This window comes from Clavelina lepadiformis, chromosome 2 (assembly GCF_947623445.1).
Source record: "Clavelina lepadiformis chromosome 2, kaClaLepa1.1, whole genome shotgun sequence".
Classification (NCBI taxonomy): Eukaryota; Metazoa; Chordata; class Ascidiacea; order Aplousobranchia; family Clavelinidae; genus Clavelina; species Clavelina lepadiformis.
Genome location: NC_135241.1, coordinates 23,300,206 through 23,327,267, shown reverse-complemented (window position 1 = coordinate 23,327,267; position 27,062 = coordinate 23,300,206). Strand labels below are relative to the sequence as shown.

General features: G+C 40.3%; 36 non-coding genes across 36 annotated transcripts; all 36 read right to left on the bottom strand.

Annotated features, from left to right (window-relative positions):
• Positions 1-27: 27 nt before the first annotated feature.
• Trnas-aga (transfer RNA serine (anticodon AGA)) lies at positions 28-109 on the bottom strand. The gene has a single exon. It is a non-coding gene; the product is annotated as a tRNA-Ser (tRNA).
• A 230-nt stretch (positions 110-339) lies between these two features.
• Trnas-aga (transfer RNA serine (anticodon AGA)) lies at positions 340-421 on the bottom strand. Its single transcript has one exon. It is a non-coding gene; the product is annotated as a tRNA-Ser (tRNA).
• Positions 422-808: 387 nt separating this feature from the next.
• Positions 809-890, bottom strand: Trnas-aga (transfer RNA serine (anticodon AGA)). Its single transcript has one exon. It is a non-coding gene; the product is annotated as a tRNA-Ser (tRNA).
• A 232-nt stretch (positions 891-1,122) lies between these two features.
• On the bottom strand, positions 1,123-1,204 carry Trnas-uga (transfer RNA serine (anticodon UGA)). Its single transcript has one exon. It is a non-coding gene; the product is annotated as a tRNA-Ser (tRNA).
• A 75-nt stretch (positions 1,205-1,279) lies between these two features.
• Trnas-cga (transfer RNA serine (anticodon CGA)) lies at positions 1,280-1,361 on the bottom strand. Its single transcript has one exon. It is a non-coding gene; the product is annotated as a tRNA-Ser (tRNA).
• Positions 1,362-1,749: 388 nt separating this feature from the next.
• Trnas-cga (transfer RNA serine (anticodon CGA)) lies at positions 1,750-1,831 on the bottom strand. The gene has a single exon. It is a non-coding gene; the product is annotated as a tRNA-Ser (tRNA).
• Positions 1,832-1,906: 75 nt separating this feature from the next.
• Trnas-aga (transfer RNA serine (anticodon AGA)) lies at positions 1,907-1,988 on the bottom strand. Its single transcript has one exon. It is a non-coding gene; the product is annotated as a tRNA-Ser (tRNA).
• Positions 1,989-2,063: 75 nt separating this feature from the next.
• Trnas-uga (transfer RNA serine (anticodon UGA)) lies at positions 2,064-2,145 on the bottom strand. Its single transcript has one exon. It is a non-coding gene; the product is annotated as a tRNA-Ser (tRNA).
• Positions 2,146-2,220: 75 nt separating this feature from the next.
• Trnas-cga (transfer RNA serine (anticodon CGA)) lies at positions 2,221-2,302 on the bottom strand. Its single transcript has one exon. It is a non-coding gene; the product is annotated as a tRNA-Ser (tRNA).
• Positions 2,303-2,378: 76 nt separating this feature from the next.
• Positions 2,379-2,460, bottom strand: Trnas-uga (transfer RNA serine (anticodon UGA)). Its single transcript has one exon. It is a non-coding gene; the product is annotated as a tRNA-Ser (tRNA).
• Positions 2,461-2,534: 74 nt separating this feature from the next.
• Trnas-aga (transfer RNA serine (anticodon AGA)) lies at positions 2,535-2,616 on the bottom strand. Its single transcript has one exon. It is a non-coding gene; the product is annotated as a tRNA-Ser (tRNA).
• Positions 2,617-4,779: 2,163 nt separating this feature from the next.
• Trnas-cga (transfer RNA serine (anticodon CGA)) lies at positions 4,780-4,861 on the bottom strand. The gene has a single exon. It is a non-coding gene; the product is annotated as a tRNA-Ser (tRNA).
• A 75-nt stretch (positions 4,862-4,936) lies between these two features.
• Positions 4,937-5,018, bottom strand: Trnas-aga (transfer RNA serine (anticodon AGA)). The gene has a single exon. It is a non-coding gene; the product is annotated as a tRNA-Ser (tRNA).
• A 230-nt stretch (positions 5,019-5,248) lies between these two features.
• On the bottom strand, positions 5,249-5,330 carry Trnas-aga (transfer RNA serine (anticodon AGA)). The gene has a single exon. It is a non-coding gene; the product is annotated as a tRNA-Ser (tRNA).
• A 230-nt stretch (positions 5,331-5,560) lies between these two features.
• On the bottom strand, positions 5,561-5,642 carry Trnas-cga (transfer RNA serine (anticodon CGA)). Its single transcript has one exon. It is a non-coding gene; the product is annotated as a tRNA-Ser (tRNA).
• A 702-nt stretch (positions 5,643-6,344) lies between these two features.
• On the bottom strand, positions 6,345-6,426 carry Trnas-aga (transfer RNA serine (anticodon AGA)). The gene has a single exon. It is a non-coding gene; the product is annotated as a tRNA-Ser (tRNA).
• A 388-nt stretch (positions 6,427-6,814) lies between these two features.
• On the bottom strand, positions 6,815-6,896 carry Trnas-cga (transfer RNA serine (anticodon CGA)). Its single transcript has one exon. It is a non-coding gene; the product is annotated as a tRNA-Ser (tRNA).
• A 389-nt stretch (positions 6,897-7,285) lies between these two features.
• Trnas-uga (transfer RNA serine (anticodon UGA)) lies at positions 7,286-7,367 on the bottom strand. Its single transcript has one exon. It is a non-coding gene; the product is annotated as a tRNA-Ser (tRNA).
• A 74-nt stretch (positions 7,368-7,441) lies between these two features.
• Positions 7,442-7,523, bottom strand: Trnas-aga (transfer RNA serine (anticodon AGA)). Its single transcript has one exon. It is a non-coding gene; the product is annotated as a tRNA-Ser (tRNA).
• A 2,302-nt stretch (positions 7,524-9,825) lies between these two features.
• Trnas-aga (transfer RNA serine (anticodon AGA)) lies at positions 9,826-9,907 on the bottom strand. The gene has a single exon. It is a non-coding gene; the product is annotated as a tRNA-Ser (tRNA).
• A 75-nt stretch (positions 9,908-9,982) lies between these two features.
• On the bottom strand, positions 9,983-10,064 carry Trnas-aga (transfer RNA serine (anticodon AGA)). The gene has a single exon. It is a non-coding gene; the product is annotated as a tRNA-Ser (tRNA).
• A 74-nt stretch (positions 10,065-10,138) lies between these two features.
• On the bottom strand, positions 10,139-10,220 carry Trnas-aga (transfer RNA serine (anticodon AGA)). Its single transcript has one exon. It is a non-coding gene; the product is annotated as a tRNA-Ser (tRNA).
• A 75-nt stretch (positions 10,221-10,295) lies between these two features.
• Trnas-uga (transfer RNA serine (anticodon UGA)) lies at positions 10,296-10,377 on the bottom strand. The gene has a single exon. It is a non-coding gene; the product is annotated as a tRNA-Ser (tRNA).
• A 231-nt stretch (positions 10,378-10,608) lies between these two features.
• Positions 10,609-10,690, bottom strand: Trnas-aga (transfer RNA serine (anticodon AGA)). The gene has a single exon. It is a non-coding gene; the product is annotated as a tRNA-Ser (tRNA).
• A 5,417-nt stretch (positions 10,691-16,107) lies between these two features.
• Positions 16,108-16,189, bottom strand: Trnas-uga (transfer RNA serine (anticodon UGA)). Its single transcript has one exon. It is a non-coding gene; the product is annotated as a tRNA-Ser (tRNA).
• Positions 16,190-18,476: 2,287 nt separating this feature from the next.
• Trnas-uga (transfer RNA serine (anticodon UGA)) lies at positions 18,477-18,558 on the bottom strand. The gene has a single exon. It is a non-coding gene; the product is annotated as a tRNA-Ser (tRNA).
• A 390-nt stretch (positions 18,559-18,948) lies between these two features.
• Trnas-cga (transfer RNA serine (anticodon CGA)) lies at positions 18,949-19,030 on the bottom strand. Its single transcript has one exon. It is a non-coding gene; the product is annotated as a tRNA-Ser (tRNA).
• A 547-nt stretch (positions 19,031-19,577) lies between these two features.
• Positions 19,578-19,659, bottom strand: Trnas-cga (transfer RNA serine (anticodon CGA)). Its single transcript has one exon. It is a non-coding gene; the product is annotated as a tRNA-Ser (tRNA).
• Positions 19,660-19,734: 75 nt separating this feature from the next.
• Positions 19,735-19,816, bottom strand: Trnas-cga (transfer RNA serine (anticodon CGA)). The gene has a single exon. It is a non-coding gene; the product is annotated as a tRNA-Ser (tRNA).
• Positions 19,817-19,891: 75 nt separating this feature from the next.
• Trnas-aga (transfer RNA serine (anticodon AGA)) lies at positions 19,892-19,973 on the bottom strand. Its single transcript has one exon. It is a non-coding gene; the product is annotated as a tRNA-Ser (tRNA).
• Positions 19,974-20,047: 74 nt separating this feature from the next.
• Trnas-aga (transfer RNA serine (anticodon AGA)) lies at positions 20,048-20,129 on the bottom strand. The gene has a single exon. It is a non-coding gene; the product is annotated as a tRNA-Ser (tRNA).
• Positions 20,130-20,518: 389 nt separating this feature from the next.
• Positions 20,519-20,600, bottom strand: Trnas-aga (transfer RNA serine (anticodon AGA)). Its single transcript has one exon. It is a non-coding gene; the product is annotated as a tRNA-Ser (tRNA).
• Positions 20,601-20,989: 389 nt separating this feature from the next.
• Positions 20,990-21,071, bottom strand: Trnas-uga (transfer RNA serine (anticodon UGA)). Its single transcript has one exon. It is a non-coding gene; the product is annotated as a tRNA-Ser (tRNA).
• Positions 21,072-21,147: 76 nt separating this feature from the next.
• On the bottom strand, positions 21,148-21,229 carry Trnas-cga (transfer RNA serine (anticodon CGA)). Its single transcript has one exon. It is a non-coding gene; the product is annotated as a tRNA-Ser (tRNA).
• Positions 21,230-21,461: 232 nt separating this feature from the next.
• Trnas-aga (transfer RNA serine (anticodon AGA)) lies at positions 21,462-21,543 on the bottom strand. Its single transcript has one exon. It is a non-coding gene; the product is annotated as a tRNA-Ser (tRNA).
• A 75-nt stretch (positions 21,544-21,618) lies between these two features.
• Positions 21,619-21,700, bottom strand: Trnas-aga (transfer RNA serine (anticodon AGA)). Its single transcript has one exon. It is a non-coding gene; the product is annotated as a tRNA-Ser (tRNA).
• Between the last annotated feature and the right edge of the window lie 5,362 nt (positions 21,701-27,062).

Here is a 27,062-nt window from a genome sequence, read left to right as displayed (position 1 = left end):
TCACTCATAAATTGTAATTTATTTCAGCGTTGTCGGCAGGATTCGAACCTACGCGGGCAGAGCCCAACAGATTTCTAGTCTGTCGCCTTAACCACTCGGCCACGACAACTGTACTTAATGTTCAATGCAAATAGTTAAAGTTGCACTTTTCACGAATCACTCATAAATTGTAATTTATTTGAGCGTTGTCGGCAGCATTCGAACCTACGCGGGCAGAGCCCAACAGATTTCTAGTCTGTCGCCTTAACCACTCGGCCACGACAACAGTGCTTAATTTTCAATGCAAATAGATAAAATCGCACTATTCACGAATCACTCATAAATTGTAATTTATTTCAGCGTTGTCGGCAGGATTCGAACCTACGCGGGCAGAGCCCAACAGATTTCTAGTCTGTCGCCTTAACCACTCGGCCACGACAACTGTACTTAATGTTCAATGCAAATAGTTAAAGTTGCACTTTTCACGAATCACTCTTAAATTGTAATTTATTTCACCTTTGTCGGCAGCATTCGAACCTACTCGGGCAGAGCCCAACAGATTTCTAGTCTGTCGCCTTAACCACTCGGCCACGACAACTGTACTTAATGTTAAATGAAAATAGATAAATTCGCTCTTTTCCCGAATCACTCATAAATTGTAATTTTATTTGAGCGTTGTCGGCAGGATTCGAAGCTACGCGGGCAGAGCCCAACAGATTTCTAATCTGTCGCCTTAACCACTCGGCCACGACAACTGTGCTTAATTTTCAATGCAAATAGATAAAATCGCACTATTCACGAATCACTCATAAATTGTAATTTATTTCAGCGTTGTCGGCAGGATTCGAACCTACGCGGGCAGAGCCCAACAGATTTCTAATCTGTCGCCTTAACCACTCGGCCACGACAACTGTACTTAATGTTCAATGCAAATAGTTAAAGTTGCACTTTTCACGAATCACTCATAAATTGTAATTTATTTCAGCGTTTACGGCAGGATTCGAACCTACGCGGGCAGAGCCCAACAAATTTCTAGTCTATCGCCTTAACCACTAGGCCACGACAACTGTACTTAATGTTCAATGCAAATAGATAAAATCGCTCTTTTTTCGAATCACTCATGAAAACGTAATTTTATTTCAGCGTTGTCGACAGGATTCGAAGCTACGCGGGCAGAGCCCAACAGATTTCAAGTCTGTCGCCTTAACCACTCGGCCACGACAACTTTGCTTAATGTTCAATGCAAATACTGAAAATCGCACTTTTCCCGAATCACTCATAAATTGTAATTTTATTTGAGCGTTGTCGGCAGGATTCGAACCTACGCGGGCAGAGCCCAACAAATTTCGAGTCTGTCGCCTTAACCACTCGGCCACGACAACTGTACTTAATGTTCAATGCAAATAGATAAAATCGCACTATTCACGAATCACTCATAAATTGTAATTTATTTCAGCGTTGTCGGCAGGATTCGAACCTACGCGGGCAGAGCCTAACAGATTTCTAGTTTGTCACCTTAACTACTCGGCCACGACAACTGTACTTAATGTTCAATGCAAATAGATAAAATCGCTCTTTTCTCGAATCACTCATAAATTGTAATTTTATTTGAGCGTTGTCGGCAGGATTCGAACCTACGCGGGCAGAGCATAACAGATTTCTAGTCTGTCGCTTTAACCACTCGGCCACGACAACTGTGCTTAATGTTCAATGCAAATAGATAAAATCGCTCTTTTCTCGAATCACTCATGAATTGTAATTTTATTTCAGCGTTGTCGGCAGGATTCGAACCTACGCGGGCAGAGCCCAACAGATTTCGAGTCTGTCGCCTTAACCACTTGGCCACGACAACTGTGCTTAATGTTCAATGCAAATAGATAAAATCGCACTTTTCCCGAATCACTCATAAATTGTAATTTTATTTGAGCGTTGTCGGCAGGATTCGAACCTACGCGGGCAGAGCCCAACAGATTTCTAGTCTATCGCCTTAACCACTCGGCCACGACAACTGTGCTTAATTTTCAATGCAAATAGATAAAATCGCTCTTTTCTCGAATCACTCATGAATTGTAATTTTATTTCAGCGTTGTCGGCAGGATTCGAACCTACGCGTGCAGATCCCAACAGATTTCAAGTCTGTCGCCTTAACCACTCGGCCACGACAACTGTACTTAATGTTAAATGCAAATAGATAAAATCGCTCTTTTCTCGAATCACTCATGAATTGTAATTTTATTTCAGCGTTGTCGGCAGGATTCGAACCTACGCGGGCAGAGCCCAACAGATTTCGAGTCTGTCGCCTTAACCACTCGGCCACGACAACAGTACTTAATGTTCAATGCAAATAGATATAATCGCACTATTCTCGAATCACTCATGAAAACGTAATTTTATTTGAGCGTTGTCGGCAGGATTCGAACCTACGCGGGCAGAGCCCAACAGATTTCAAGTCTGTCGCCTTAACCACTCGGCCACGACAACTGTACTTAATGTTAAATGAAAATAGATAAATTCGCACTTTTCCCGAATCACTCATAAATTGTAATTTATTTCAGCGTTGTCGGCAGGATTCGAACCTACGCGGGCAGAGCCCAACAGATTTCTAATCTGTCGCCTTAACCACTCGGCCACGACAACTGTGCTTAATGTTCAATGCAAATATTGAAATTGACACTTTTCACGAATCACTCATAAATTGTAATTTTATTTCAGCGTTGTCGACAGGATTCGAACCTACGCGTGCAGATCCCAACAGATTTCAAGTCTGTCGCCTTAACCACTCGGCCACGAAAAACGGGGCTTAATGTTCAATGCAAATAGATAAAATCGTACTTTTCCCGAAACACTTATGAAAACGTCATTTTTTTCCAGCGTTGTGAACAGAATTCGAAACTTCGAGGGCAGAACCAAACAGATTGCTTGTCTGTCGCCTTAAGGGGTCATGTTCCAATTCAAAAGGATAGGTTTTTCAATGGAAAGTAGGGGAGGGTGGGGTAAAGCGGACCACCTAAGTCTTAAATCGTTACAATTCACTGATTTCACCAAAACATTTGACTTTTTTGTTTTGAGAGTTAAATCAAAGGTATTTCGCTAATTTTTGAAGTGCCCTTTTATTGATTGCTTGCTTTCTTACATAACTTTTTTTTGATTTAAAAGAACCCCCAATAGTCCACTTTACCCCACACATGTGGGCTAAAGTGGACCACCGTAAGTTTTGAGTAAACAAGGCAATTTGTTCCACATCACAATCAATTTATTTACAAATTGTCATCATAAGCGAAGTAGTTATGAAAGTAATCGCAGTTCACCATCAATTTTTAAAAACTTAATTCACAAATAATGTTGTCATCCTCTTCATTACACCCAGAGCAGGCTTCATGCGCCCATCGCATGCATTTGGAGCACTGGATCCACCCATCATTCTAGGATGATTTGCAATACATTTCGTTGCAGTAAAAGCATTCTGCATCTACGTTGTTATCACTTTCATCGACTGTGTCCTTCTGCTGCATTGATGACCTGGAAACCTTAGCTTTCTTCATAGAACGCTTTTTCGATGAACTTATTTTACTGCTGTTGCCAGATACCGCGGATTGACTACGATTCGTTGCAGCCAACTGCTTCTTGTATGGTGAACTGGTTAAAATAGCAGTTGCACCTGTCTTAGACTTCCTCTTTTGGCGAGTGTGAGCTGCTTTCGGCATAGGAAGCAGTTCAACAGGACTTATAATTGTGAAACTGAAATTTGCATCTTCAGGAGAGGCCGGTTGGGCTACATCTATTGGCTGTGCAGGTAACGATTCAGGCATCTCGGGAAGACCAGGCGCATCTAAGCCAATATTTCTGCCATCACACAAGTCAATGCTAGTTGAACTAACATTAACGGAGTAAGATTCGGTGTTGGTTGGAACAGGATCAATATGGATCAGGATCAGGATCAGGATCAGGATCAGGATCAGGATCATAGGTCCACTTTACCCCCACCCCTATGTAATGCGTACGTGATTCAGTAAAACTTCTTTCTACCATTCAACCAAACGTCTACCTTATGTTTGTAAAATAAAATCTAAGTTACAAGACATACCTTTCAATAGATCAGAGAGTACAAAAAACGAATTCCGTGCCTTTTCTTGCCTGTTTTTCCACGTAACCTCGAATAATGGCGTGTGCAACCACGTTATGTCATGCTTCACTAAACTTAGTGGTATCCGCGCGCTTAAAAAACTTTATTAAGAAAATAAGAGGGGTGTGCCACTTTACCAAGTTGGTCGGCTTTACCCCACCTTCCCCTACATTAAATCAAGAAGCTACCATCGCAAAACTACATCATAAACTTATCCTGAATTTTGGCTTGCAGCGAGACCTAGGTTTTGACTGCCTACGCCCTACAGTCTTAATTTAGACAGAATCCATGTAACCAGTTTTCTATGACAACTGCCTAAACTTTACAACAAGTTTTTATCTTAAAATTTTAAGACAAATATTCCAAAATACCAAAAATTCAAACCCACACAAAACTTACAACTAAGCCTAGACCTGGAACCGGCTATCGCCAAAATATTAACAAAATAGTCCACATCGGCGTCACATGCACATTGAACGGGAAAATTTCTTAATTTTTTTAATATGACGCTTTGAGTGCGAAAACGTCACAATCGCCGTTTTGCCGGTACAAAAGTTTCATTCTATTGGGAAGTGACCACTTAACCACTCGACCACGACAATTGTGCTTAATGATCAATGCAAACAGTGAAAATCGCACTTTTCCCGAATTACTCATAAATTGTAATTTTATTTGAGCGTTGTCGGCAGGATTCGAACCTACGCGGGCAGAGCCCAACAGATTTCGAGTCTGTCGCCTTAACCACTCGGCCACGACAACTTTGCTTAATGTTCAATGCAAATAGATAAAATCGCACTTTTCCCGAATCACTCATAAATTGTAATTTTATTTGAGCGTTGTCGGCAGGATTCGAACCTACGCGGGCAGAGCCCAACAGATTTCTAATCTGTCGCCTTAACCACTCGGCCACGACAACTGTACTTAATGTTCAATGCAAATAGATAAAATCGCACTATTCACGAATCACTCATAAATTGTAATTTATTTCAGCGTTGTCGGCAGCATTCGAACCTACGCGGGCAGAGCCCAACAGATTTCTAGTCTGTCGCCTTAACCACTCGGCCACGACAACTGTACTTAATGTTCAATGCAAATAGTTATAGTTGCACTATTCACGAATCACTCATAAATTGTAATTTATTTGAGCGTTGTCGGCAGGATTCGAACCTACGCGGGCGGAGCCCAACAGATTTCTAGTCTGTCGCCTTAACCACTCGGCCACGACAACTGTACTTAATGTTCAATGCAAATAGTTAAAGTTGCACTTTTCACGAATCACTCATAAATTGTAATTTATTTCACCTTTGTCGGCAGCATTCGAACCTACTCGGGCAGAGCCCAACAGATTTCAAGTCTGTCGCCTTAACCACTCGGCCACGACAACTGTACTTAATGTTCAATGCAAATAGATAAAATCGCACTATTCCCGAATCACTCATAAATTGTAATTTATTTGAGCGTTGTCGGCAGGATTCGAACCTACGCGGGCAGAGCCCAACAGATTTCGAGTCTGTCGCCTTAACCACTCGGCCACGACAACTGTACTTAATGTTAAATGAAAATAGATAAATTCGCACTTTTCCCGAATCACTCATAAATTGTAATTTTATTTGAGCGTTGTCGGCAGGATTCGAAGCTACGCGGGCAGAGCCCAACAGATTTCTAATCTGTCGCCTTAACCACTCGGCCACGACAACTGTGCTTAATTTTCAATGCAAATAGATAAAATCGCACTATTCACGAATCACTCATAAATTGTAATTTATTTCAGCGTTGTCGGCAGGATTCGAACCTACGCGGGCAGAGCCTAACAGATTTCTAATCTGTCGCCTTAACCACTCGGCCACGACAACTGTACTTAATGTTCAATGCAAATAGTTAAAGTTGCACTTTTCACGAATCACTCATAAATTGTAATTTATTTGAGCGTTTACGGCAGGATTCGAACCTACGCGGGCAGAGCCCAACAAATTTCTAGTCTATCGCCTTAACCACTAGGCCACGACAACTGTACTTAATGTTCAATGCAAATAGATAAAATCGCTCTTTTTTCGAATCACTCATGAAAACGTAATTTTATTTCAGCGTTGTCGACTTGATTCGAAGCTACGCGGGCAGAGCCCAACAGATTTCAAGTCTGTCGCCTTAACCACTCGGCCACGACAACTTTGCTTAATGTTCAATGCAAATACTGAAAATCGCACTTTTCCCGAATCACTCATAAATTGTAATTTTATTTGAGCGTTGTCGGCAGGATTCGAACCTACGCGGGCAGAGCCCAACAAATTTCTAGTCTGTCGCCTTAACCACTCGGCCACGACAACTGTACTTAATGTTCAATGCAAATAGATAAAATCGCACTATTCACGAATCACTCATAAATTGTAATTTATTTCAGCGTTGTCGGCAGGATTCGAACCTACGCGGGCAGAGCCTAACAGATTTCTAGTTTGTCACCTTAACTACTCGGCCACGACAACTGTACTTAATGTTCAATGCAAATAGATAAAATCGTTCTTTTCTCGAATCACTCATAAATTGTAATTTTATTTGAGCGTTGTCGGCAGGATTCGAACCTACGCGGGCAGAGCATAACAGATTTCTAGTCTGTCGCTTTAACCACTCGGCCACGACAACTGTGCTTAATGTTCAATGCAAATAGATAAAATCGCTCTTTTCTCGAATCACTCATGAATTGTAATTTTATTTCAGCGTTGTCGGCAGGATTCGAACCTACGCGGGCAGAGCCCAACAGATTTCGAGTCTGTCGCCTTAACCACTTGGCCACGACAACTGTGCTTAATGTTCAATGCAAATAGATAAAATCGCACTTTTCCCGAATCACTCATAAATTGTAATTTTATTTGAGCGTTGTCGGCAGGATTCGAACCTACGCGGGCAGAGCCCAACAGATTTCAAGTCTGTCGCCTTAACGACTCGGCCACGACAATTGTATTTAATGTTCAATGCAAATAGTTAAAGTGGCACTTTTCACGAATCACTCATAAATTGTAATTTATTTCAGCGTTGTCGGCAGGATTCGAACCTACGCGGGCAGAGCCCAACAGATTTCTAGTCTGTCGCCTTAACCTGTCGGCCACGACAACAGTACTTAATGTTCAATGCAAATAGATATAATCGCACTATTCTCGAATCACTCATGAAAACGTAATTTTATTTGAGCGTTGTCGGCAGGATTCGAACCTACGCGGGCAGAGCCCAACAGATTTCAAGTCTGTCGCCTTAACCACTCGGCCACGACAACTGTACTTAATGTTAAATGAAAATAGATAAATTCGCACTTTTCCCGAATCACTCATAAATTGTAATTTATTTCAGCGTTGTCGGCAGGATTCGAACCTACGCGGGCAGAGCCCAACAGATTTCTAATCTGTCGCCTTAACCACTCGGCCACGACAACTGTGCTTAATGTTCAATGCAAATATTGAAATTGACACTTTTCACGAATCACTCATAAATTGTAATTTTATTTCAGCGTTGTCGACAGGATTCGAACCTACGCGTGCAGATCCCAACAGATTTCAAGTCTGTCGCCTTAACCACTCGGCCACGAAAAACGGGGCTTAATGTTCAATGCAAATAGATAAAATCGCACTTTTCCCGAAACACTTATGAAAACGTCATTTTTTTCCAGCGTTGTGAACAGAATTCGAAACTACGAGGGCAGAGCCAAACAGATTGCTAGTCTTTCGCCTTAAGGGGTCATGTCCCAATTCAAAAGGATAGGCTTTTCAATGGAAAGTAGGGGAGGGTGGGGTAAAGCGGACCACCTAAGTCTTAAATCGTTACAATTCACTGATTTCACCAAAACATTTGACTTTTTTGTTTTGAGAGTTAAATCAAAGGTATTTCGCTAATTTTTGAAGTGCCCTTTTATTGATTGCTTGCTTTCTTACATAACTTTTTTTTGATTTAAAAGAACCTCCAATAGTCCACTTTACCCCACACATGTGGGCTAAAGTGGACCACCGTAAGTTTTGAGTAAACAAGGCAATTTGTTCCACATCACAATCAATTTATTTACAAATTGTCATCATAAGCGAAGTAGTTATGAAAGTAATCGCAGTTCACCATCAATTTTAAAAAACTTAATTCACAAATAATGTTGTCATCCTCTTCATTACACCCAGAGCAGGCTTCATGCGCCCATCGCATGCATTTGGAGCACTGGATCCACCCATCATTCTAGGATGATTTGCAATACATTTCGTTGCAGTAAAAGCATTCTGCATCTACGTTGTTATCACTTTCATCGACTGTGTCCTTCTGCTGCATTGATGACCTGGAAACCTTAGCTTTCTTCATAGAACGCTTTTTCGATGAACTTATTTTACTGCTGTTGCCAGATACCGCGGATTGACTACGATTCGTTGCAGCCAACTGCTTCTTGTATGGTGAACTGGTTAAAATAGCAGTTGCACCTGTCTTAGACTTCCTCTTTTGGCGAGTGTGAGCTGCTTTCGGCATAGGAAGCAGTTCAACAGGACTTATAATTGTGAAACTGAAATTTGCATCTTCAGGAGAGGCCGGTTGGGCTACATCTATTGGCTGTGCAGGTAACGATTCAGGCATCTCGGGAAGACCAGCCGCATCTAAGCCAATATTTCTGCCATCACACAAGTCAATGCTAGTTGAACTAACATTAACGGAGTAAGATTCGGTGTTGGTTGGAACAGGATCAATATGGATCAGGATCAGGATCAGGATCAGGATCATAGGTCCACTTTACCCCCACCCCTATGTAATGCGTACGTGATTCAGTAAAACTTCTTTCTACCATTCAACCAAACTTCTACCTTATGTTTGTAAAATAAAATCTAAGTTACAAGACATACCTTTCAATAGATCAGAGAGTACAAAAAACGAATTCCGTGCCTTTTCTTGCCTGTTTTTCCACGTAACCTCGAATAATGGCGTGTGCAACCACGTTATGTCATGCTTCACTAAACTTAGTGGTATCCGCGCGGTTAAAAAACTTTATTAAGAAAATAAGATGGGTGTGCCACTTTACCAAGTTGGTCGGCTTTACCCCACCTTCCCCTACATTAAATCAAGAAGCTACCATCGCAAAACTACATCATAAACTTATCCTGAATTTTGGCTTGCAGCGAGACCTAGGTTTTGACTGCCTACAGTCTTAATTTAGACAGAATCCATGTAACCAGTTTTCTATGACAACTGCCTAAACTTTACAACAAGTTTTTATCTTAAAATTTTAAGACAAATATTCCAAAATACCAAAAATTCAAACCCACACAAAACTTACAACTAAGCCTAGACCTGGAACCGGCTATCGCCAAAATATTAACAAAATAGTCCACATCGGCGTCACATGCACATTGAACGGGAAAATTTCTTAATTTTTTTAATATGACGCTTTGAGTGCGAAATCGTCACAATCGCCGTTTTGCCGGTACAAAAGTTTCATTCTATTGGGAAGTGACCACTTAACCACTCGACCACGACAATTGTGCTTAATGATCAATGCAAACAGTGAAAATCGCACTTTTCCCGAATTACTCATAAATTGTAATTTTATTTGAGCGTTGTCGTCAGGATTCGAACCTACGCGGGCAGAGCCCAACAGATTTCTAGTCTGTCGCCTTAACCACTCGGCCACGACAACTGTACTTAATGTTCAATGCAAATAAATAAAATCGCTCTTTTCTGGAATCACTCATGAAAACGTAATTTTATTTCAGCGTTGTCGGCAGAATTCGAACCTACGCGGGCAGAGCCCAACAGATTTCTAGTCTGTCGCCTTAACCACTCGGCCACGACAACTGTGCTTAATGTTCAATGCAAAGTGTGAAAATCGCACTATTCCCGAATCACTCATAAATTGTATTTTTATTTGAGCGTTGTCGGCAGGATTCGAACCTACGCGGGCAGAGCCCAACAGATTTCTAGTCTGTCGCCTTAACCACTCGGCCACGACAACTGTACTTAATGTTCAATGCAAATAGTTAAAGTGGCACTATTCACGAATCACTCATAAATTGTAATTTATTTGAGCGTTGTCGGCAGGATTCGAACCTACGCGGGCAGAGCCCAACAGATTTCTAAACTGTCGCCTTAACCACTCGGCCACGACAACTGTACTTAATGTTCAATGCAAATAGATAAAATCGCACTTTTCCCGAATCACTCATAAATTGTAATTTTATTTCAGAGTTGTCGGCAGGATTCGAACCTACGCGGGCAGAGCCCAACAGATTTCAAGTCTGTCGCCTTAACCACTCGGCCACGACAACTGTACTTAATGTTCAATGCAAATAGTTAAAGTGGCACTATTCACGAATCACTCATAAATTGTAATTTATTTCAGCGTTGTCGGCAGCATTCGAACCTACGCGGGCAGAGCCCAACAGATTTCTAGTCTGTCGCCTGAACCACTCGGCCACGACAACTGTACTTAATGTTAAATGCAAATAGATAAATTCGCACTTTTTCCGAATCACTCATAAATTGTAATTTTATTTGAGCGTTGTCGGCAGGATTCGAACCTACGCGGGCAGAGCCCAACAGATTTCTAGTCTGTCGCCTTAACCACTCGGCCACGACAACTGTACTTAATGTTAAATGCAAATAGATAAAATCGCTCTTTTCCCGAATCACTCATAAATTGTAATTTTATTTTTTTTTTATTTTTTAACCCTTTCATGGGTTTTAACACGACAATACACGATCAATACACTAAAACAATATTCGATATGCAATACACTTATGTACATAAATACTTCTTTTGATACTGTCACAATCGAAATTAATTTGACCACATACTATTCCAAAGGGTTTGTGTTACTGAGTTGTGAACACTTGTCTGGCGACTTTTCTTTGCGCTATTGCGCGCTTTTGACATGGCTTTTATTCTGTTTATCACCTTTTGATAGAGAAACGGTTCTTGTTCGAAAATCACTTTGTTCCTAGATAGCCATATGCAGTACCTTGAAATGCTTAACAATAATATTGTTGCATTTAAATTGGTTTCGCAAACACAAAGTTGTTTTAGTGAACTCAAGTCCAAGGCAATACACATTTGTGGAGAAACTTTCGGCATCAAAACACCACTGATGTTAAATATTATCACGTTTACATAATCCCATATGGGTTGTATACATACACAATCATAAAACAAATGATATACATCTTCATCATGAAGGTCACATAATGGGCATCTTGATGTTTTTTGTATACGTGCTATGCGCTCATTAATACATAAGGGTAGCACATTCCATACCATCTTGTAACCAAAAGTTTTTAAATAATTTGGTAGTACCTTATTGTGAATGCCAGTCCACATGTTTTGCATATTTATGGAGAACATAGGTACTAGTACTTGTGCATTTCTCTCGTTTACAATTCTCCTGTAAATTTGTTTGGTTGTCTTTTCAGCAATTTCATCTATGGTAATGCTGTAACGTTTCAGGATATCAACTACGTTGCTATAATATGACGTGGGCTGTGTAGCATGCAGCACAGAATTATTTACAGGCATTGCCAGCATATTACACAAAGTAAAGCCAATGTAATATTCAAGGAAATACAGCGGTAAGTGTATGCTGTTATTTTGCTTTCGAGCGTTGTAATATTTCTTAACAACTTTTAACTTCAAGATATCTAAATACAGTGGGATGTCAATAAAGTCGTATCCACCGTTTTCCCTGGTTTTACTTATCGTTTCCATGTTTAATCTTGCACCAGTGCTAAAAACATAATTTTCAACAATTTTGCGTACATTTCGGCGCTGCTGAAGCGCAAGATCATACACTCTAGAACCATACACAAAAATGGGCAATAATAGTGTTTTTACAATTAGCGATTTTCCATCATACGTCGATCTAAATTTTGAGAAATTCGATACCTTCAAACGCATGCTACGCACCTTGTTTTCGAGCCAATCAGTAATTGCCTGAGGTTTACCATAAGGAACGTTCAAAACATTTATCGAATCGACCCAGGAAAGCGTGGGAAGCTGAGAGTTTTTGCTTTGCTTCCTACCTAGTTTCAAAGCCGTTACTTTACTGAAGTTCACTTTTATTCCCGTCGCTGTAAGGTATTCACCTAATACAAAAAAGGCTTGTGACACCGATTGTTCATCTTGGAGGACCAAGGTTGTATCATCAGCGTATGCTATAGTTTTCACAACTTTACCGCCTGAAGCTGGTAGATGTAAACCTTGTATAGCTGTATTTTTGTTTAAAGCAATTATAACCGGCTCCATTGCTAACAGGAACAAATACAAACTTAATGGATCTCCTTGTCGTAAACCGCGTTCGACGCGAAAATCTGCCCCTATGTGCCCATTGATCATTACACATGTCTGATTATTTATCAGCGTAGTTGTAATCATTTTCGTAAAAATTTCACCAAACCCGAATTTTTTCAGAATTTCAGCCAAGAATTCATGGTCGACGCAGTCAAAAGCTTTGTAGATGTCAAGAGATACAATGTATCCATCGGTGTTTCTATTTTTAATATATTCAATACAGTCTCTAAGCAGCGCTGTTCCATCGTTTATATCTCTGCCACACACAGCAAACTGCGTGTCATTGATAAGTTTTGGTACAAAGCTTTTCAATCGTAATGTCATCATTTTGCTAAATATCTTATAATCGACATTCAGTAATGTTATCGGTCGATAATTTTTTATATCAGTCCGTTCGCCTTTCTTAAATATCAGAGTTATCAATCCCCTAGTCAACTCGGCGGGTGGTTGTGATTCAGCAAAAAACTCTTTCGCTACTTCAATCAGCGTGTCGCCTACAAGGCTCCAGAACGTTTTGTAGAATTCTATGCTTAAGCCATCGAGCCCCGGTGTTTTACCATTTTTCATGGATTTAACGGCGAAAAGCATCTCGTCCTTAGTTACTTCTAGATCTAAGGTCTCTGTGGTGTCTCTATCTATTTTTTGTTCAATATCCTGTAGGAACGCGCTTTGTCTCCGTTTGTCAAGTTTTTGTTTCGAGTATAAGGTTTTATAAAAATCAGTCGCAACGTCTAGTTTTTCTTTCGGCGTGTTTGCTTCAATGTTTTGATTTGTGCGCAGCGACTCGATGTAGGTCGCTCTGTGATGTTCTTTCAGCTTGCGGTAGAAAAACTTTGTCGGGCGATCTCCATAGTCAAGTTCATTTGCATGAGCAATTATTCTAATTTTCTTTCGTTTTTCTTTGTGGATAGTAATTAGTTCGGCTTTTGTTTTGCGAAACTCTGTCATGACTTTTTTGCCTTCATTTAAGTCTTGGCGCAAATCATTGAGGCTTGCGTTTAATTCGTGTTCTCGCTGATTCTTTTTTTGGTGAATTCGCTTCGAGTGTTTCTGCACCAGTTTTCTTATTCGGTACTTTGTATCAACCCACCAATCGAGTTTATTTTTGTAAAGAACTTGCACACTTTTATAATCATGCCAGCTTTCTTTTAATTCTTGAGTAAGGTCTTCATTTTCGTAAACGGTGACATTGTTTTTCCAGTAGCCATTGCCGTAGTTTCTGGAAATGTTTAATTTGATATCAACGTGAATCGCATCGTGATCGCTTACAGCGCAAGGTTCGATGACATGATTAATGTGCGTGAGCTCGTCTGAACCGTAAAAGCGGTCCAGCCTTGAGTGCGCTTCGTTGCCATGCCAAGTAAAATCTTTTCCGTTCGGTCGTGATATTCTATAGAGGTCTTTCAATCCGTAGGTTTCGCACAAATCCTTCAGGGACTTCGACTCATACCGTTTAACTTGGTGCGCCATAAAGTTATTGCGATCTTTTAGTCGGTCGTCGACGCAGTTGAAATCCCCCGCCAACAGTGTTGGTAATTTGCTGTGCACATAAGGATATATGCCGTCATAAAACCGATCTTGCGTGTTGCATTCGTTGCCACTTCCGCGTACTGGTGCGTAAACGTTTACAATGTGCATACTTTCGCCAAAAACACTAATATCCGCGGCTAATACTCTCCCAAAGTTGTCAAAATTTACGCTTTTAACCTCTATATGCTTGTTATTTATTAGTATAGCCAGGCCTCTTGATTGCGTGTTTCCTGAATTCCACAGCGCACGCTTACCCCATTCTTTTGTCCACTGTATTTCGTCCCCCGGGCTAGAGTGCGTTTCTTGTAACAAGGCAACGTCAACGTTTTTGGTGCGTAGCAAGTCATAAACGAAGGCGCGTTTGTCTTGCTTTCGCAATCCATTACAATTAAGACTGAGAATACGTAGAAGAAACATAATAAACGATAACGTAAGGTATCTAAATCCGGAAAAACGAATACAATAATTACTATTTAAATATAATCTTTAATCCCTTCAATACTTTCACATGTGTATGTATATCCACAATTACAAAAGTATGATTGAGAGGGGCTTATGGCCTTACAAACCACCTCTTCACAGTCACAATGTATAACACACAAATTGCATTCTGTGTTCACACATTTGCCTTGTGTTCTAATTGGGGGTATTAGGTTGTAGCTCTTACACAAACACTCACACAATGAAGCATTACAGGTTGCACATTCAACAAAGTTCTCACCATACTCTGATACATGAGTGTGTGCTTTACAGCAGGATAGGTATTTTAATTCACTTTGACACACATCACAAGGAAAGTCATGCATGTTTCCTTCTGGAATTATCTGTTTAATTCTGTCATTACAGGTATTTATTACTATATAATCTTCAGGGCATTTACTACATTTCCATTTCTTGCACTCCAAGATATGTTCTTCATTGTCACATGCTAGACATTTGACTATGTAAGTATTATCATTATGGCTAACCTTTGTGCAGGGCTCCTCAGATGCCTCATCTGGAGAGGGTCTTTTCCTGTCACTCCTCCTGTCAGTATTCTTTTCTATTGAGTTGTCTTCATTCATATGTACTTCTGTTAGATTGTTTTCTGTCATGTCAAACCAGTCCCTAGGTTGTTCTTCACCTTTCTTTGTGGTTGCTGTATCAGGTTCATTGCTGTCATTGTTCTTTCCATCTTCAGTATTGTCCTTGTTTGTGTTCATTATAGAATTTTCATGGTTTTCTTCATTGTGAGTGTGGCCAGGTGATTGGTGTCTAGTGAGAGGGTTTCTATAATAACCCATACCTCTTCTGGGGTTTGGCTGATTGTTCTCTTCCAGTGGGGGGTATTCAGAGTTATTTTTGGCAGGACAGTTGATGTGTTTGTGTCCTGGTTTGTTGCAGTACTGGCATGTTGCCAACTGTCCATGGTATTTGACTAGTAGTTCTTCCCCAAGAATATTTAAATAGCTTGGTATTGGTGTTTGATCCAGTTCATCTTTAGCCATTTCCATAATATAAACACCACTGAACAAAGCCTTTGCATCTTTTTTTGGGAAACATTTAATGATTTTACCATGATTTTCTTCTAAGTATGATTTCAAGGCTTCAATAGGAAATGGTGTAGGAATCCAAGATATATGAACATATACCTTATCCGGTTCATACAGCTTTAGGTACCGAATTTCTTCAAGATTAAGAAGTTTTTCATGTAAATCCAGAACATGCTCTCTCGACTTGCAGGTAATATCGATATTGCCGCCTTTCTTCTCCACTAGGCCAACGAGTAATTTTAAAGAAAAGTTAATCTTTTCAAAAATTTTCCAAAGATCTTCCCTTTTGGTACCATAAGATACTCTAAACGTTAGGCAATTTGGCCTTGCATACTCCATTGTTCTTAACTTCTTCTTAACTTTGTCCGAATAAGAAACAGGTTTAATTTCTGCCATAACTTTCGATGATTCAGAGCACTCAAGTGCAAATATTTAACAATATAAGCCGGCGTAATGGGTGGCTAACCCAAAATATTCTACCAGATTTCCACGCGGTTGCTTAACTTCGTCCACTACAGTCCACCGCTCTACCAACTCTTTTATCCCTAACTCTCGCCTTAACCACTCGGCCACGACAACTGTACTTAATGTTCAATGCAAATAGTGAAAGTGGCACTTTTCACGAATCACTCATAAATTGTAATTTATTTCAGCGTTGTCGACAGGATTCGAACCTACGCGGGCAGATCCCAACAGATTTCAAGTCTGTCGCCTTAACCACTCGGCCACGACAACTGTACTTAATATTCAATGCAAATAGTTAATGCGGCACTGTTCACGAAACACTTATGAAAACGTTATTTTATTCCAGCGTTGTGAACAGAATTCGAACCTACGTGGGCAGAGCCCAACAGATTTCTAGTCTGTCGCCTTAACCACTCGGCCACGACAACTGTACTTAATGTTCAATGCAAATAGTGAAAGTGGCACTTTTCACGAATCACTCATAAATTGTAATTTATTTCAGCGTTGTCGACAGGATTGAAACCTACGCGGGCAGATCCCAACAGATTTCACGTTTGTCGCCTTAACCACTCGGCCACGAAAAACGGGGCTTAAAGTTCAATGCAAATAGATAAAATCGCACTTTTCCCGAAACACTTATGAAAACGTCATTTTATTCCAGCGTTGTGAACAGAATTCGAACCTACGAGGGGAGAGCCAAACAGATTGCTAGTCCTTCGCCTTAAGGGGTCATGTCCCAATTGAAAGGGATAGGCTTTTCAATGGAAGTAGGGGAGGGTGAGGTAAAGCAGACCACCTAAGTCTTAAATCGTTACAATTCACTGATTTCACCAAAACATTTGACTTGTTTGTTTTGAGAGTTAACTCTAAGGTATTTCGCTAATTTTTGAAGTGCCCTTTTATTGATTGCTTGCTTTCTTACATAACTTTTTTTTTGATTTAAAAGCACCTCCAATAGTCCACTTTACCCCACACATGTGGGCTAAAGTGGACCACCGTAAGTTTTGAGTAAACAAGGCAATTTGTTCCACATCACAATCAATTTATTTACAAATTGTCATCATAAGCGAAGTAGTTATGAAAGTAATCGCAGGTTATCATCAATTTTTAAAAACTTAATTCACAAATAAAGTTGTCATACTCTTCATTACACCCAGAGCAGGCTTCATGCGCCCATCGCATTCATTTGGAGCACTGGATCCACCCATCATTCTCGGATGATTTGGAATACATTTCGTTGCAGTAAAAGCATTCTGAATCTACGTTGTTATCACTTTCATCGACTGTGTCCTTCTGCTGCATTGATGACCTGGAAACCTTAGCTTTCTTCATAGAACGCTTTTTCGATGAACTTGTTTTACTGCTGTTGCCAGATACCGCGGATTGGCTACGATTCGTTGCAGCCAACTGCTTCTTGTATGGTGAACTGGTTAAAATAACAGTTGTACCTGTCTTAGACTTCCTCTTTTGGCGAGTGTGAGCTGCTTTCGGCATAGGAAGCAGTTCAACAGGACTTATAATTGTGAAACTGGAATTTGCATCTTCACGAGAGGACGGTTGGGCTACATCTATTGGCTGTGCAGGTAACGATTCAGGCATCTCGGGAAGACCAGCCGCATCTAAGCCAATATTTCTGCCATCACACAAGTCAATGCTAGTTGAACTAACATTAACGGAGTAAGATTCGGTGTTGGTTGGAACAGGATCAATATGGATCAGGATCAAGATCAGGATCTTAGGTCCACTTTACCCCCACCCCTATGTAATGCGTACGTGATACAGTAAAACTCCTTTCTACCATTCAACCAAACTTCTACCTTATGTATGTAAAATAAAATCTAAGTTACAAGACATACCTTTCAATAGATCAGAGAGTACAAAAAACGAATTCCGTGCCTTTTCTTGCCTGCTTATCCACGTAACCTCCAATAATGGCGTGTGCAACCACGTTATGTCATGCTTCGCTAAACTTAGTGGTATCCGCGCGGTTAAAAAACTTTATTAAGAAAATAAGATGGGTGTGCCACTTTACCCCGTTGGTCCGCTTTACCCCACCTTCCCCTACATTAAATCAAGAAGCTACCATCGCAAAACTACATCATAAACTTATCCTGAATTTTGGCTTGCAACGAGACCTAGGTTATGATTGCCTACAGTCTTAATTTAGACAGAAACCATGTAACCAGTTTTCTATGACAACTGCCTAAACTTTACAACAAGTTTTTATCTTAAAATTTTAGGACAAATACCCCAAAATACCAAAAATTCAAACCCACACAAAACTTACAACTAAGCCTAGACCTGGAACCAGCTATCGCCAAAATAATAACAAAATAGTCCACATCGGCGTCACATGCACATTGAACCGGAAAATTTTTTTAATATGACGCTTTGAGAGCGAAATCGTCACAATCGCCGTTTTGCCGGTACAAAAGTGTCATTCTATTGGGAAGTGACCACTTAACCACTCGATCACGACAATTGTGCTTAATGATCAATGCAAATAGTGAAAATCGCACTTTTCTCGAATCATTCATAAATTGTAATTTTATTTGAGCGTTGTCGGCAGGATTCGAACCTACGCGGGCAGAGCCCAACAGATTTCAAGTCTGTCGCCTTAACCACTCGGCCACGACAACTGTACTTAATGTTCAATGCAAATAGATAAAATCGCACTTTTCCCGAATCACTCATAAATTGTAATTTTATTTCAGCGTTGTCGACAGGATTCGAACCTACGCGGGCAGATCCCAACAGATTTCGAGTCTGTCGCCTTAACCACTCGGCCACGAAAACTGTACTTAATGTTCAATGCAAATAGATAAAATCGCTCTTTTCTCGAATCACTCATGAAAACGTAATTTTATTTCAGCGTTGTCGGCAGAATTCGAACCTACGCGGGCAGATCCCAACAGATTTCGAGTCTGTCGCCTTAACCACTCGGCCACGAAAACTGTGCTTAATGTTCAATGCAAATAGTGAAAATCGCACTTTTCACGAATCACTCATAAATTGTATTTTTATTTGAGCGTTGTCGGCAGGATTCGAACCTACGCGGGCAGAGCCCAACAGATTTCGAGTCTGTCGCCTTAACCACTCGGCCACGACAACTGTACTTAATGTTCAATGCAAATAGATAAAATCGCTCTTTTCTCGAATCACTCATGAAAACGTAATTTTATTTCAGCGTTGTCGGCAGAATTCGAACCTACGCGGGCAGATCCCAACAGATTTCGAGTCTGTCGCCTTAACCACTCGGCCACGACAACTGTGCTTAATGTTCAATGCAAATAGATAAAATCGCACTTTTCCCGAATCACTCATAAATTGTAATTTTATTTGAGCGTTGTCGACAGGATTCGAACCTACGCGAGCAGAGCCCAACAGATTTCTAGTCTGTCGCCTTAACCACTCGGCCACGACAACTGTACTTCATGTTCAATGCAAATAGTGAAAGTGGCACTTTTCACGAATCACTCATAAATTGTAATTTATTTCAGCGTTGTCGACAGGATTCGAACCTACGCGGGCAGATCCCAACAGATTTCTAGTCTGTCGCTTTAACCACTCGGCCACGACAACTGTACTTAATGTTCAATGCAAATAGATAAAATCGCTCTTTTCTCGAATCACTCATGAAAACGTAATTTTATTTCAGCGTTGTCGGCAGAATTCGAACCTACGCGGGCAGAGCCCAACAGATTTCGAGTCTGTCGCCTTAACCACTCGGCCACGACAACTGTGCTTAATGTTCAATGCAAATAGATAAAATCGCACTTTTCCCGAATCACTCATAAACTGTAATTTTATTTGAGCGTTGTCGGCAGGATTCGAACCTACGCGGGCAGAGCCCAACAGATTTCGAGTCTGTCGCCTTAACCACTCGGCCACGACAACTGTACTTAATGTTCAATGCAAATAGATAAATTCGCACTTTTCCCGAATCACTCATAAATTGTAATTTTATTTGAGCGTTGTCGGCAGGATTCGAACCTACGCGGGCAGAGCCCAACAGATTTCTAATCTGTCGCCTTAACCACTCGGCCACGACAACTGTACTTAATGTTCAATGCAAATAGTGAAAGTGGCACTTTTCACGAATCACTCATAAATTGTAATTTATTTCAGCGTTGTCGGCAGGATTCGAACCTACGCGGGCAGAGCCCAACAGATTTCTAGTCTGTCGCCTTAACCACTCGGCCACGACAACTGTACTTCATGTTCAATGCAAATAGTGAAAGTGGCACTTTTCACGAATCACTCATAAATTGTAATTTATTTCAGGTTTGTCGACAGGATTCGAAGCTACGCGGGCAGATCCCAACAGATTTCAAGTCTGTCGCCTTAACCACTCGGCCACGACAACTGTACTTAATGTTCAATGCAAATAGATAAAATCGCTCTTTTCTCGAATCACTCATGAAAACGTAATTTTATTTCAGCGTTGTCGGCAGAATTCGAACCTACGCGGGCAGAGCCCAACAGATTTCGAGTCTGTCGCCTTAACCACTCGGCCACGACAATTGTGCTTAATGTTCAATGCAAATAGATAAAATCGCACTTTTCCCGAATCACTCATAAATTGTAATTTTATTTGAGCGTTGTCGGCAGGATTCGAACCTACGCGGGCAGAGCCCAAAAGATTTCTAATCTGTCGCCTTAACCACTCGGCCACGACAACTGTACTTAATGTTCAATGCAAATAGATAAAATCGCTCTTTTCTCGAATCACTCATGAAAACGTAATTTTATTTCAGCGTTGTCGGCAGAATTCGAACCTACGCGGGCAGAGCCCAACAGATTTCGAGTCTGTCGCCTTAACCACTCGGCCACGAAAACTGTGCTTAATGTTCAATGCAAATAGTGAAAATCGCACTTTTTCCGAATCACTCATAAATTGTATTTTTATTTGAGCGTTGTCGGCAGGATTCGAACCTACGCGGGCAGAGCCCAACAGATTTCTAGTCTTTCGCCTTAACCACTCGGCCACGACAACTGTACTTCATGCTCAATGCAAATAGTGAAAGTGGCACTATTCACGAATCACTCATAAATTGTAATTTATTTCAGCGTTGTCGACAGGATTCGAACCTACGCGGGCAGATACCAACAGATTTCAAGTCTGTCGCCTTAACCACTCGGCCACGACAACTGTACTTAATGTTCAATGCAAATAGATAAAATCGCTCTTTTCTCGAATCACTCATGAAAACGTAATTTTATTTCGGCGTTGTCGGCAGAATTCGAACCTACGCGGGCAGAGCCCAACAGATTTCGAGTCTGTCGCCTTAACCACTCGGCCACGACAACTGTGCTTAATGTTCAATGCAAATAGATAAAATCGCACTTTTACCGAATCACTCATAGATTGTAATTTTATTTGAGCTTTGTCGGCAGAATTCGAACCTACGCGGGCAGAGCCCAACAGATTTCGAGTCTGTCGCCTTAACCACTCGGCCACGACAACTGTACTTAATGTTCAATGCAAATAGTTAAAAATCGCACTTTTCACGAATCACTCATAAATTGTAATTTATTTGAGCGTTGTCGGCAGGATTCGAACCTACGAGGGCGGAGCCCAACAGATTTCTAGTCTGTCGCCTTAACCACTCGGCCACGACAACTGTACTTAATGTTCAATGCAAATAGTGAAAGTTGCACTTTTCCCGAATCACTCATAAATTGTAATTTTATTTCAACGTTGTCGGCAGGATTCGAACCTACGCGGGCAGAGCCCAACAGATTTCTAGTCTGTCGCCTTAACCACTCGGCCACGACAACTGTACTTAATGTTCAATGCAAATAGATAAAATCGCACTTTTCCCGAATCACTCATAAATTGTAATTTTATTTTTTTTTTATTTTTTAGGTTTTAACACGACAATGCACGATCAATACACGAAAACAATATTCGATATGCAATACACTTATGTACATAAATACTTCTTTTGATACTGTCACAATCGAAATTAATTTGAGCACATACTATTCCAAAGGATCTGTGTTACTGAGTTGTAAACACTTGTCTGGCGACTTTTCTCTGCGCTATTGCGCGCTTTTGACATGGCTTTTATTCTGTTTATCACATCTTGATAGAGAAACGGCTCTTGTTCGAAAATCACTTTGTTCCTAGATAGCCATATGCAGTACCTTGAAATGCTTAACAATAATATTGTTGCATTCAAATTGGTTTCGCAAACACAAAGTTGTTTTAGTGAACTCAAGTCCAAGGCAATACACATTTGTGGAGAAACTTTCGGCATCAAAACACCGCTGATGTTAAATATTATCACGTTTACATAATCCCATATGGGTTGTATACATACACAATCATAAAACAAATGATATACATCTTCATCATGAAGGTCACATAATGGGCATCTTGATGTTTTTTGTATACGTGCTATGCGCTCATTAATACATAAGGGTAGCACATTCCATACCATCTTGTAACCAAAAGTTTTTAAATAATTTGGTAGTACCTTATTGTGAATGCCAGTCCACATGTTTGGCATATTTATGGGGAACATAGGTACTAGTACTTGTGCATTTCTCTCGTTTACAATTCTCCTGTAAATTTGTTTGGTTGTCTTTTCAGCAATTTCATCAATGGTAATGCTGTAACGTTTCAGGATATCAACTACGTTGCTATAATATGACGTGGGTTGTGAAGCATGCAACACAGAATTATTTACAGGCATTGCCAGCATTTTACACAACGTAAAGCCAATGTAATATTCAAGGAAATACAGCGGTAGGTGTATGCTGTTATTTTGCTTTCGAGCGTTGTAATATTTCTTAACAACTTTTAACTTCAAGATATCTAAATACAATGGGATGTCAATACAGTCGTATCCACCGTTTTCCCTGGTTTTACTTATCGTTTCCATGTTTAATTTTGCACCAGTGCTAAAAACATAATTTTCAACAATTTTGCGTACATTTCGGCGCTGCTGAAGCGCAAGATCATACACTCTAGAGTCTAGAACCATACACAAAAATGGGCAATAATAGTGTTTTTACAATTAGCGATTTTCCATCATACGTCGATCTAAATTTTGAGAAATTCGATACCTTCAAACGCATGCTACGCACCTTGTTTTCGAGCCAATCAGTAATTGCCTGAGGTTTACCATAAGGAACGTTCAAAACATTTATCGAATCGACCCAGGAAAGCGTGGGAAGCTGAGAGTTTTTGCTTTGCTTCCTACCTAGTTTCAAAGCCGTTACTTTACTGAAGTTCACTTTTATTCCCGTCGCTGTAAGGTATTCACCTAATACAAAAAAGGCTTGTGACACCGATTGTTCATCTTGGAGGACCAAGGTTGTATCATCGGCGTATGCTATAGTTTTCACAACTTTACCGCCTGAAGCTGGTAGATGTAAACCTTGTATAGCTGTATTCTTGTTTAAAGCAATTATAACCGGCTCCATTGCTAACAGGAACAAATACAAACTTAATGGATCTCCTTGTCGTAAACCGCGTTCGACGCGAAAATCTGCCCCTATATGCCCATTGATCATTACACATGTCTGATTATTTATCAGCGTAGTTGTGATCATTTTCGTAAAAATTTCACCAAAACCGAATTTTTTCAGAATTTCAACCAAGAATTCATGGTCGACGCAGTCAAATGCTTTGTAGATGTCAAGAGATACAATGTATCCCTCGGTGTTTCTATTTTTAATATATTCAATACAGTCTCTAAGCAGCGCTGTTCCATCGTTTATATCTCTGCCACACACTGCAAACTGCGTGTCATTGATAAGTTTTGGTACAAAGCTTTTCAATCGTAATGTCATCATTTTGCTAAATATCTTATAATCGACATTCAGTAATGTTATCGGTCGATAATTTTTTATATCAGTCCGTTCGCCTTTCTTAAATATCAGAGTTAGCAGTCCCCGAGTCAACTCGGCGGGTGGTTGTGATTCAGCAAAAAACTCTTTCGCTACTTCAATCAGCGTGTCGCCTACAAGGCTCCAGAACGTTTTGTAGAATTCTATGCTTAAGCCATCGAGCCCCGGTGTTTTACCATTTTTCATGGATTTAATGGCGAAAAGCATCTCGTCCTTAGTTACTTCTAGATCTAAGGTCTCTGTGGTGTCTCTATCTATTTTTTGTTCAATATCCTGTAGGAACGCGCTTTGTCTCCGTTTGTCAAGTTTTTGTTTCGAGTATAAGGTTTTATAAAAATCAGTCGCAACGTCTAGTTTTTCTTTCGGCGTGTTTGCTTCAATGTTTTGATTTGTGCGCAGCGACTCGATGTAGGTCGCTCTATGATGTTCTTTCAGCTTGCGGTAGAAAAACTTTGTCGGGCGATCTCCGTAGTCAAGTTCATTTGCATGAGCAATTATTCTAATTTTCTTTCGTTTTTCTTTGTGGATAGTAATTAGTTCGGCTTTTGTTTTGCGAAACTCTGTCATGACTTTTTTGCCTTCATTTAAGTCTTGGCGCAACTCATTGAGGCTTGCGTTTAATTCGTGTTCTCGCTGATTCTTTTTTTGGTGAATTCGCTTCGAGTGTTTCTGCACCAGTTCTCTTATTCGGTACTTTGTATCAACCCACCAATCGAGTTTATTTTTGTAAAGAACTTGCAGACTTTTATAATCATGCCAGCTTTCTTTTAATTCTTGAGTAAGGTCTTCATTTTCGTAAACGGTGACATTGTTTTTCCAGTAGCCATTGCCGTAGTTTCTGGAAATGTTTAATTTGATATCAACGTGAATCGCATCGTGATCACTTACAGCGCAAGGTTCGATGACATGATTAATGTGCGTGAGCTCGTCTGAACCGTAAAAGCGGTCCAGCCTTGAGTGCGCTTCGTTGCCATGCCAAGTAAAATCTTTTCCGTTCGGTCGTGATATTCTATAGAGGTCTTTCAATCCGTAGGTTTCGCACAAATCCTTCAGGGACTTCGACTCATACCGTTTAACTTGGTGCGCCATAAATTTATTGCGATCTTTTAGTCGGTCGTCGACGCAGTTGAAATCCCCCGCCAACAGTGTTGGTAATTTACTGTGCACATAAGGATATATGCCGTCATAAAACCGATCTTGCGTGTTGCATTCGTTGCCACTTCCGCGTACTGGTGCGTAAACGTTTACAATGTGCATACTTTCGCCAAAAACACTAATATCCGCGGCTAATACTCTCCCAAAGTTGTCAAAATTTACGCTTTTAACCTCTATATGCTTGTTATTTATTAGTATAGCCAGGCCTCTTGATTGCGTGTTTCCTGAATTCCACAGCGCACGCTTACCCCATTCTTTTGTCCACTGTATTTCGTCCCCCGGGCTAGAGTGCGTTTCTTGTAACAAGGCAACGTCAACGTTTTTGGTGCGTAGCAAGTCATAAACGAAGGCGCGTTTGTCTTGCTTTGGCAATCCATTACAATTAAGACTGAGAATACGTAGAAGAAACATAATAACCGATAACGTAAGGTATCTAAAACCGGAAAAAACGAATACAATAATTACTATTTAAATATAATCTTTAATCCCTTCAATACTCTCACATGTGTATTTATATCCACAATTACAAAAGTATGATTGAGAGGGGCTTATGGCCTTACAAACCACCTCTTCACAGTCACAATGTATAACACACAAATTGCATTCTGTGTTCACACATTTGCCTTGTGTTCAAATAGGAGGTATTAGGTTGTAGCTCTTACATAAACACTCACACAATGAAGCATTACAGGTTGCACATTCAACAAAGTTCTCACCATACTCTGATACATGAGTGTGTGCTTTACAGCAAGATAGGTATTTTAATTCACTTTGACACACATCACAAGGAAAGTCATGCATGTTTCCTTCTGGAATTATCTGTTTAATTCTGTCATTACAGGTATTTATTACTATATAATCTTCAGGGCATTTACTACATTTCCATTTCCTGCACTCATCCAAGATATGTTCTTCATTGTTACATGTTAGACATTTGACTATGTATGTATTATCATTATGGCTAACCTTTGTGCAAGGCTCCTCAGATGCCTCATCTGGAGAGGGTCTTTTCCTGTCACTCCTCCTCTCAGTATTCGTTTCTATTGAGTTGTCTTCATTCATATGTACTTCTGTTAGATTGTTTTCTGTCATGTCAAACCAGTCCCTAGGTTGTTCTTCCCCTTTCTTTGTGGTTGCTGTATCAGGTTCATTGCTGTCATTGTTCTTTCCATCTTCAGTATTGTCCTTGTTTGTGTTCATTATAGAATTTTCATGGTTTTCTTCATTGTGAGTGTGGCCAGGTGATTGGTGTCTAGTGAGAGGGTTTCTATAATAACCCATACCTCTTCTGGGGTTTGGCTGATTGTTCTCTTCCAGTGGGGGGTATTCAGAGTTATTTTTGGCAGGACAGTTGATGTGTTTGTGTCCTGGTTTGTTGCAGTACTGGCATGTTGCCAACTGTCCATGGTATTTGACTAGTAGTTCTTCCCCAAGAATATTTAAATAGCTTGGTATTGGTGTTTGATCCAGTTCATCTTTAGCCATTTCCATAATATAAACACCACTGAACAAAGCCTTTGCATCTTTTTTTGGGAAACATTTAATGATTTTACCATGATTTTCTTCTAAGTATGATTTCAAGGCTTCAATAGGAAATGGTGTAGGAATCCAAGATATATGAACATATACCTTATCCGGTTCATACAGCTTTAGGTACCGAATTTCTTCAAGATTAAGAAGTTTTTCATGTAAATCCAGAACATGCTCTCTCGACTTGCAGGTAATATCGATATTGCCGCCTTTCTTCTCCACTAGGCCAACGAGTAATTTTAAAGAAAAGTTAATCTTTTCAAAAATTTTCCAAAGATCTTCCCTTTTGGTACCATAAGATACTCTAAACGTTAGGCAATTTGGCCTTGCATACTCCATAGGTCTTAACTTCTTCTTAACTTTGTCCGAATAAGAAACAGGTTTACTTTCTGCCATAACTTTCGATGATTCAGAGCACTCAAGTGCAAATATTTAACAATATAAGTCGGCGTAATGGGTGGCTAACCCAAAATATTCAACCAGATTTCCACGAGGTTGCTTAACTCCGGTATTTCTTCTACAGTCCACCGCTCTACCCTATTTACAATCCCTTGCTGAAGATCGCACTGTTTTCCCGAATCACTCATAAATTGTAATT